Source organism: Nelumbo lutea, chromosome 4 (genome assembly GCF_056320005.1).
Source record: "Nelumbo lutea isolate HS-2025 chromosome 4, American lotus-T2T, whole genome shotgun sequence".
Taxonomy (NCBI): domain Eukaryota; kingdom Viridiplantae; phylum Streptophyta; class Magnoliopsida; order Proteales; family Nelumbonaceae; genus Nelumbo; species Nelumbo lutea.
In genome coordinates this window covers 71,045,017-71,052,331 of record NC_142687.1, presented here as the reverse complement: position 1 = coordinate 71,052,331, position 7,315 = coordinate 71,045,017, and the positions used below count along the sequence as shown (strand labels likewise).

At 40.6% G+C, this 7,315-nt stretch overlaps 1 non-coding gene across 1 annotated transcript; it reads right to left on the bottom strand.

Moving 5' to 3' along the window:
- Nucleotides 1-7,208: 7,208 nt before the first annotated feature.
- Nucleotides 7,209-7,315, bottom strand: LOC148861030 (small nucleolar RNA R71). Its single transcript, XR_016095329.1, has one exon. It is a non-coding gene; the product is annotated as a small nucleolar RNA R71 (small nucleolar RNA).

Below are 7,315 nucleotides of genomic sequence, written 5' to 3'. Positions count from 1 at the left end.
TCTGTGATAGTGGCTTTCTCAATGGGTCTGCTACATTTTCCGCTGACGCTACCTTCTGAATCAGGACATCCCCTCTACCAACAATCTCCCTCAGTACATGGTACTTCCTCTCGATGTGCTTCGACTTCGAGTGGGCTCGTGGCTCCTTAGCTTGATCAAAAGCTCCATTGTTGTCACATAACAATGGGATTGGTGATGTGCTGGACGAAACTACTCCCAACTCGTGAATGAACTTCTTCATCCACAAGGCTTCTTTGGCAGCCTCAATTGTGGCAATGTACTCGGCCTCAGTAGTCTGGAGTGGACCCCTATTTGTTGCTTTTCCAGCAAACAGCACACGATCCTATCATGAAAACATATTTAGATGTAGACTTTTCTATCATCTGGATCCGAATAGAAATCAGCATCTGTATACCCTTGGATCTGTAGTGAGCTATCATCGAATACTAGACAAAACACTTTTGTCCTTCGAAGGTACTTAAGTATGTTTTTCACATCAGTCCAGTGCTCCTGCCCTGGGTTGGCCTGAAATTTGCTTACTACACTCACTACGTGAGCAATGTCAGGATGAGTGCACAGCATGGCATACATGATGCTCCCTACGGTAGAGGCATAGCGAATGTCTCTTATGCCATCAATCTCCTCAGAAGTCTTGGGAGACATCTTCTTGGAGAGAGTGACTCCGTGCCTGAAAGGAACATTTCCTTTCTTGGACTTTTCCATGCTGTATCTTTTGACTATTTTGTCAATGTAGGCAGATTGGAATAATCCTATTATCCACTTCGATCTATCTCTATAGAGTCGAAGACCCAGTATATGGGAGGCTTCTCCAAGATCTTTCATGGAGAATTGCTATGAAAGTCATACTTTCACCGTAGTCAACATTCCTACATCATTCCCAATGAGTAGAATGTCATCTACTTATAGAACCAAGAAGGTAACCTTATCTCCACTGTACTTCCTGTAAACATAAGGTTCATCCGGATTCTGCTCGAAGTCAAATGATTTGACAGCAGAGTCAAAACGGATGATCCAACTTCTAGAAGCTTATTTAAGTCCATAAATGGATCTATTAAGTTTACATACCACGTTTTCCTGACCCGCAGCTCTGAAGCCTTGTGGCTACTGCATATAGATATCTTCAATAAGATCTCCATTCAGGAATGTAGTTTTGAGATCCATTTGCCAAATCTAATAATCATGGTATGCTGCTACAGCTAGCAGGATCCTAATGGATTTAAGCATGGCCACAGGCAAAAAGCTTTCCTCATAATCGATGCCCTCTTTCTGAGTGTACCCTTTCGCCACCAAACGAGCTTTGAAGGTCTCAACCCTACCATCGGGGCCCTTCTTCCTCTTGTAAATTCATTTGCAACCGATTGCTTTTACCCTGGAGGGCGGATCTACTAGAGTCTAGACTCCATTGGTATCCATTGAGTCCATCTCTGCTCTCATGGTCTCCACCCACTTCTGCGAATCTATGTCCAACATAGCTTTCGCGTAAGTCACGGGATCCTCATCACTAGTCAAGGTTTCCACCAGGTAACTATCCTGGTCATAACCATAATGGACTGGTGGCCTGGATACCTGAGTGGATCTTCTAGGTTGGTCACTACATGGAACTTGTGGGACATCTCCCACTGCTCCTGAGCTCTCCTCTTCAAGAACAATTTCCTGACGATGGGTGTCCAGGATGTAATCGGTCTCCAAGAACTAGGCATTTCGACTACAGAACACTTTCTGCTCATTTGGGTAGCCTACAAATAGGCAACAACTCTTCTTGGATTCCAACTTGTCTGCACTCATTCTTTTAACATGTTCTAGACAACCCCAAATCTTCAAGTGTCTAACACTTGGTTTCTTTTCGGTCTAAAGTTCATATGGAGTGTTCGGAGTCGATTTGGTTGGAACCCGATTCAGCATGTAAATCACAATCTCTAATGCATAACCCCAAAAGGATGTGGGTAACTCTGAGTGTATGAGAAGTCACCGGACCATATCCAATAAGGTCCTATTCCTCCACTTTCTTTTTAGGCTTCTTCGCCTTCCTCTTTCTCTTGCCCATTTTTCTAGCTTCAACAAGCATAGCTACAGGCTCATCCTTTTTAATCAGTTCTTCAGCTCTTTGCAACATATTGTTGAGCTCTTGCAAGCTGACATTCAGCTTGTTCCTATTATAGTTCATGATGAACAGATTATAGGAAGGAGGCAAAGAATTAAGGATAGCATCTATCTAGGTTGCGAGGTCCAGCCCGGATTCAAGAGCCTCCAGTTCGTTGATGTAACCCATCATCCGAAGACAATGGTCGTGAACTTGTTGGCCCTTGGACATTTGAGTGGTCATGAACTGTTTCAAGATCTTTTGTCGAGTAGAACGATTCTGCTCTTCATACATCATCCTCAGGCTGTCCAATATGTACTTGGCAAGTTCGATCTGATCGAACTACCTCTGTATTGGGTTGTCCAAGGAAGCGATGATGTAACACCGGGCTAGGGAGTTTTTCTCCTCCCATTCCTGATAGTCTCTCCTTCGGGCCTCAGAAGCCCTGTCACCCGGACGCTCTGGGGCAGGATTCTTTGTCACTTTGTCCACCATTTCAGAAGCTAGGACCAGCATAAGGTTCCTATACTAGTCGGCATAGTTTGGGCCCTAAGCTTGTTGTCATCAAGAAGCTTTGCAAAAGATCCGTTTGCCATTTTCTGATAAAAGAGCAAACATCAGTCCACAATCTAATTTGATTCATGTTCATTTCATAGATATGGCTTTTAATCTATGATCCATTTCCATTTATTCATCTCTGAGATTTCCCTCCTTTCTCAGTGATGGAGACTACGGGTTGTCTCTGGAAATGTGGGAAATCACATAGGATGCATGGAGCCAACTGTTTCAGCTGCATAACCCCACCATCTTTCTGTGAAGGATCATATCCACTCATCATATGAGTTTTCCATTTGGCCTCTATTAGACAAGGTTCAGAGCCATTTTTAGGTAAACCTTTCTGTCTAGTGAGTGCTTACCCGTCATATTCATGAATGCCAAGGTACCATGAGAGAGTTTCCATTTTCTAGTGAAGCCCCTCCCACGTCTGTCTATGACGCCCCTATCATCTTATGAAACACTCAGACAAGCCCAACAGCAACTAGATAGCCCATTTTCTGGTGCGTTTCCTCACTACTGAAGGACCCATCCTTATGCTAATGATGGAAGGCCTTTAGAGAGTTCATCATATGAATTTCCCTATCACTTGCACTCATATTAGCTGGAGGGAACAGTTAATTATGCCCTAGTTTGATTTAGGTCAAACCAAAGTGGCTCCCACTGACTTTCATAAAGCCAGATTTTGGGGGGCCTTAAATCGGTTAGGGTTCCGCACGTAACCTCTTGATGAGGTGTGAGGCCCACCACTAAGGGAGTTTATCCAATGACCAAAAGGGACACCATGGCAATGATGTGCATTCAGCCATGGTGTGCGCAAGAGCCATTGTTGAATGAGCATGAGCCAAGTACTTATGGCCCATGTATGCAGCACATCACACATCCATAGATCTCATGCAGGGATAAATTGATCCAATCAATTAATTATCTGTAAGGCCCATTGGAATCCTGTTAATAAATCCATAACATTAATCATTAATATTATCTAGGTATATGGGCTGAATTAGGGTTATCCAGTTCGGCCCATATAGCTTGTATCCTTTAAAGTGGGCTTTTGCAGTTTTAACTATTTAAAATTGGGCCGTTATAGGTTGGCCGAATTAACCATTTAATTAAATATCAATCCTCAGGCCTATTAGTGGGAAAATTAGGGCTGACTTTTAGCCTTGATTAAACCCTAGATTTGGTCCAAACAGTTTGAACCAATCTTGGTTCGAATGGGTCTAGGGTTTGATTTTTAATTAAATCCTTTATTCAAGAAAATAATCTGAAATAAATAACTGATAAAAGAAAAACAAAAATCAGTTAATCAGGGCTGTTCACACACTCCATCCTGCAAAACAATGGTTAGATCACAGATTGCAGTTTCTGAAACTGCAAATCGTAGATATCGAATGTCCCATCTATGAAATCTCCTTCTCTGCGCTGCCATCTTCAATCCAGAATTAAAAATAAATAGAAATCCTATTTCTATTAATTATTACATCAGATCGAATGCCTATACATTGAGTCTAAAAATAAAAAAAAATTATTTACAGATCAAATGTAATAAATAAATTCAATAAACTGCAAATCTTGCAGTTCTCCCTACGCAAACCAAGAGTTTGATCTCCTCTTGTACGAATAGCCCATAAATCAAGAAAATTATAAAGAACTATTCTAAATAATAATCAGATTTATTTAAAATTAATTTCAGATTATTTATCCATCTGTTTTGGGAACAAATTTCCCAAAACCCATATCTGCGCAAATTGGGTAGAACGCCTTCTCCCTATTTGCGCAGGTTTAGATCTGAAACATAATGGTTCAAGATTTGAACCATGGCTCTAATACCACTGAAGGGATAGGAAATCCATCACATGGATGCCCAAGATTGCGGAACAAAGGGGGCGAATTTCAAAAAAAAATTTCTCTCCCTTCAACTGGGAATCAAATTCCCTATTTAGAAAATCGTATTTTCAATGATCATTTTTGAACCATAAACTAAACCAGATCTGAACCAAAAGGGGTAGAGAGAGATAATACCTGATACAGAGAAATAGTATCTCTCAATGGAGGTGTTCACACCCAAGGTAGGATCCAAAATCTGCTCCCACTGAAAATGACACAGTGCAGGGTGGAGCAGAATCAACAGTGTTCTTCCAAAAGAACCTGATCCTTCCCAAGAATCACCTGCACGGCTTATGAATACAACTCCTACCAATCTTTTCTCCAAAAGATTGAATCAAGATCCAATCTTGATTTCTCCCAAGGAATGGAGATCGAACTGCTATAGGCGGCGACTGGAGGAAGGAGGCGGCTAGAGAGTATTTGCAGGGTGCAGAATTCTCTCTTCTGTGATCTTAGCTCTGAAGACTAGACTATCTGTTGCTGATGAGTGTGTGTTGGATGTCTAAAGGCTGCCGCTCCCTCTTTGATGAGACCAAAAAGAACCCTATTTTTATCCTCTAATATTCACTCTTTTATATTTATTTATCACTTAAATGAACTCATTACTCTTGTCTTTCGATCTAGGGCAATAAAGAAGGCAATTGGAAGAAAACATGGCAAATCGGGTGATTTTGCACAGTTTTGGCGATAGTCAGTAATCTGGGCCTAACTCTCAATTCCAGACACCGAATTGGACAATTCAAGAAGCATTAGAAAGATTAAAGGAAGGCCCACAACTTTTATGTTTTGGGTTTTAACATATTCGGCTCGCTTCGAGTACAAAAACGAGCCAAAAGTCAGAGCAAGTTCGCAGCCAGGCCCATTTCACAACTTAAGCCCAACTCGCAGAAGTACCTTGAAGCACCCCAACTCGAATTCAAGAGTTAAGAGTCCGAATTTCGAATGTAATCTCCAAGGAGAGAGTTTTATCAGATCTAAAGTCTTGAATGTAATCCTAGAGAGATAAGAAGATTGAGATTAGAGCATTAGATAAGAGATAGGATAGGATTAGTTCAAGATAAGATCAAAACTCCCTAAGGATAAGATGATCTCCTAGAAGGAGTTGGAAAACAGCCATCTCCTTTGGCTATATAAAGAGGGGGGCGAACCAGCTCTAAAAATCACTCTTTCCAAGATCCAAGAGATCATCAAGAAGACCAAGAAGCAAGAAGGCAGTTCGGCTATGGAGAAGAAGAGCATGGAGATTGCGCAGATCATGAGTAGCTAAGCTTCTTTTTCTGGTTCAAGGGGGGAGGTTCGATTGTGCCATTGTGAGGTTCTGTAGTTACTTTATTTTCTTTCTTTTTAATTCAAGTATTTATTGGTTCTTGTGCACATTTTTATTGGATGTTAATGTTAATTAGTCTGACAAACTGAATTAATGTTGATTTTTCTACTGCTATCCATGATTTCGGTGATCCGTAATTGTCACGAATAATGGTACAAGTAGCAATTAGGTTGATATCTTTTTTGGGTCAATTGTTCATGACAGCCTTTGACCAATGTTTTAACATGGTTCAACATAAAAGAATTGATGGAACAAAATTCAGTAATTGCAGCTATCTCAATTATTGTTATTTTGGTTTAACTGTTTTCACAAATCTTAATGCTATCATTGTTTAACATGGAATGCTATCGTACCCAGTTGAGTGGTGATAAGTGTTGATCGAGTGCTGGGTTTGGTCAACTGAATTAGGAAAACACAAGGTTTATTATGTCTATCCTAATAAATCTAAGGTTAAATGCTTGAATTGCAAGAATGCTGAATTGAACCTAGGATCGATGGACAATCGATTCAACCCGAACCCTTGAACCAAAATTCGGTAAGACTGATTTTCTCTTGTTTGTTTAGTTTGTTATTTTTTTAATTTTAGTTATTTAATTTTCCCACACAATTACTTTACCCATTCGGTTAAGAGATTACTGATTTGCTCCCTGTGGGATTCGACTTAGAACCACTTTTACTGCAAATATTTTATTGTGGGACTAGTAATAATTTTGAGGGCTTCGACAAACCCGTCAAAATTTTGGCACCGTTGCCGGGGAGAAACTTTAATTTCTTAGCTATTACCTTCCTCTTGTTAACCTCTTTTGTTTTATGACTCATGCTTCTCAACGTGGTGAACTCGAGTACAATCCCGAAATTGAGAGGACCACCCATCGTTTAAGAAAGGAGGTGAAGCAAAGGAAGGATCGTTCACCAAAGAAGGTGAATTCAGATTGTGATCTTCCCATCTTCGAAGAAGTAGAAAGAATGGCTGACAGAGAGAGAACATTAAGGGAGTTGGCTGCACCAATTATGAACCAACAACCTTTATGCATCACGAACCCCACTCTTTAGGTAGCCTTTGAACTCAAATCTGGTTTGATTCAATTATTACCTCTGTTTCATGGTTTCCAAGGTGAGGACCCTCACAAACATCTTAAGGAATTTCATGTCGTCTGTTCAAGCATGAAACCCCACGGTATGACCGAGGACTAGGTAAAACTCATAGCCTTTCCATTTACTTTAAGAGGCAAAGCAAAGGATTGGTTGTATATTCTCCCTCCCGGTTCTGTACGCACATGGGATGAAATGAATAGGATATTTTTAGATAAATATTTTCTTGCAACCCGGGCTGTAAATATAAGAAAAGAAATATGTGGAGTTCGGCAGTTTGGTGGTGAGACATTATATGAATATTGGGAAAGGTTTAAGCAAATTGTTGCTAGCTGTCCACATCACCAAAT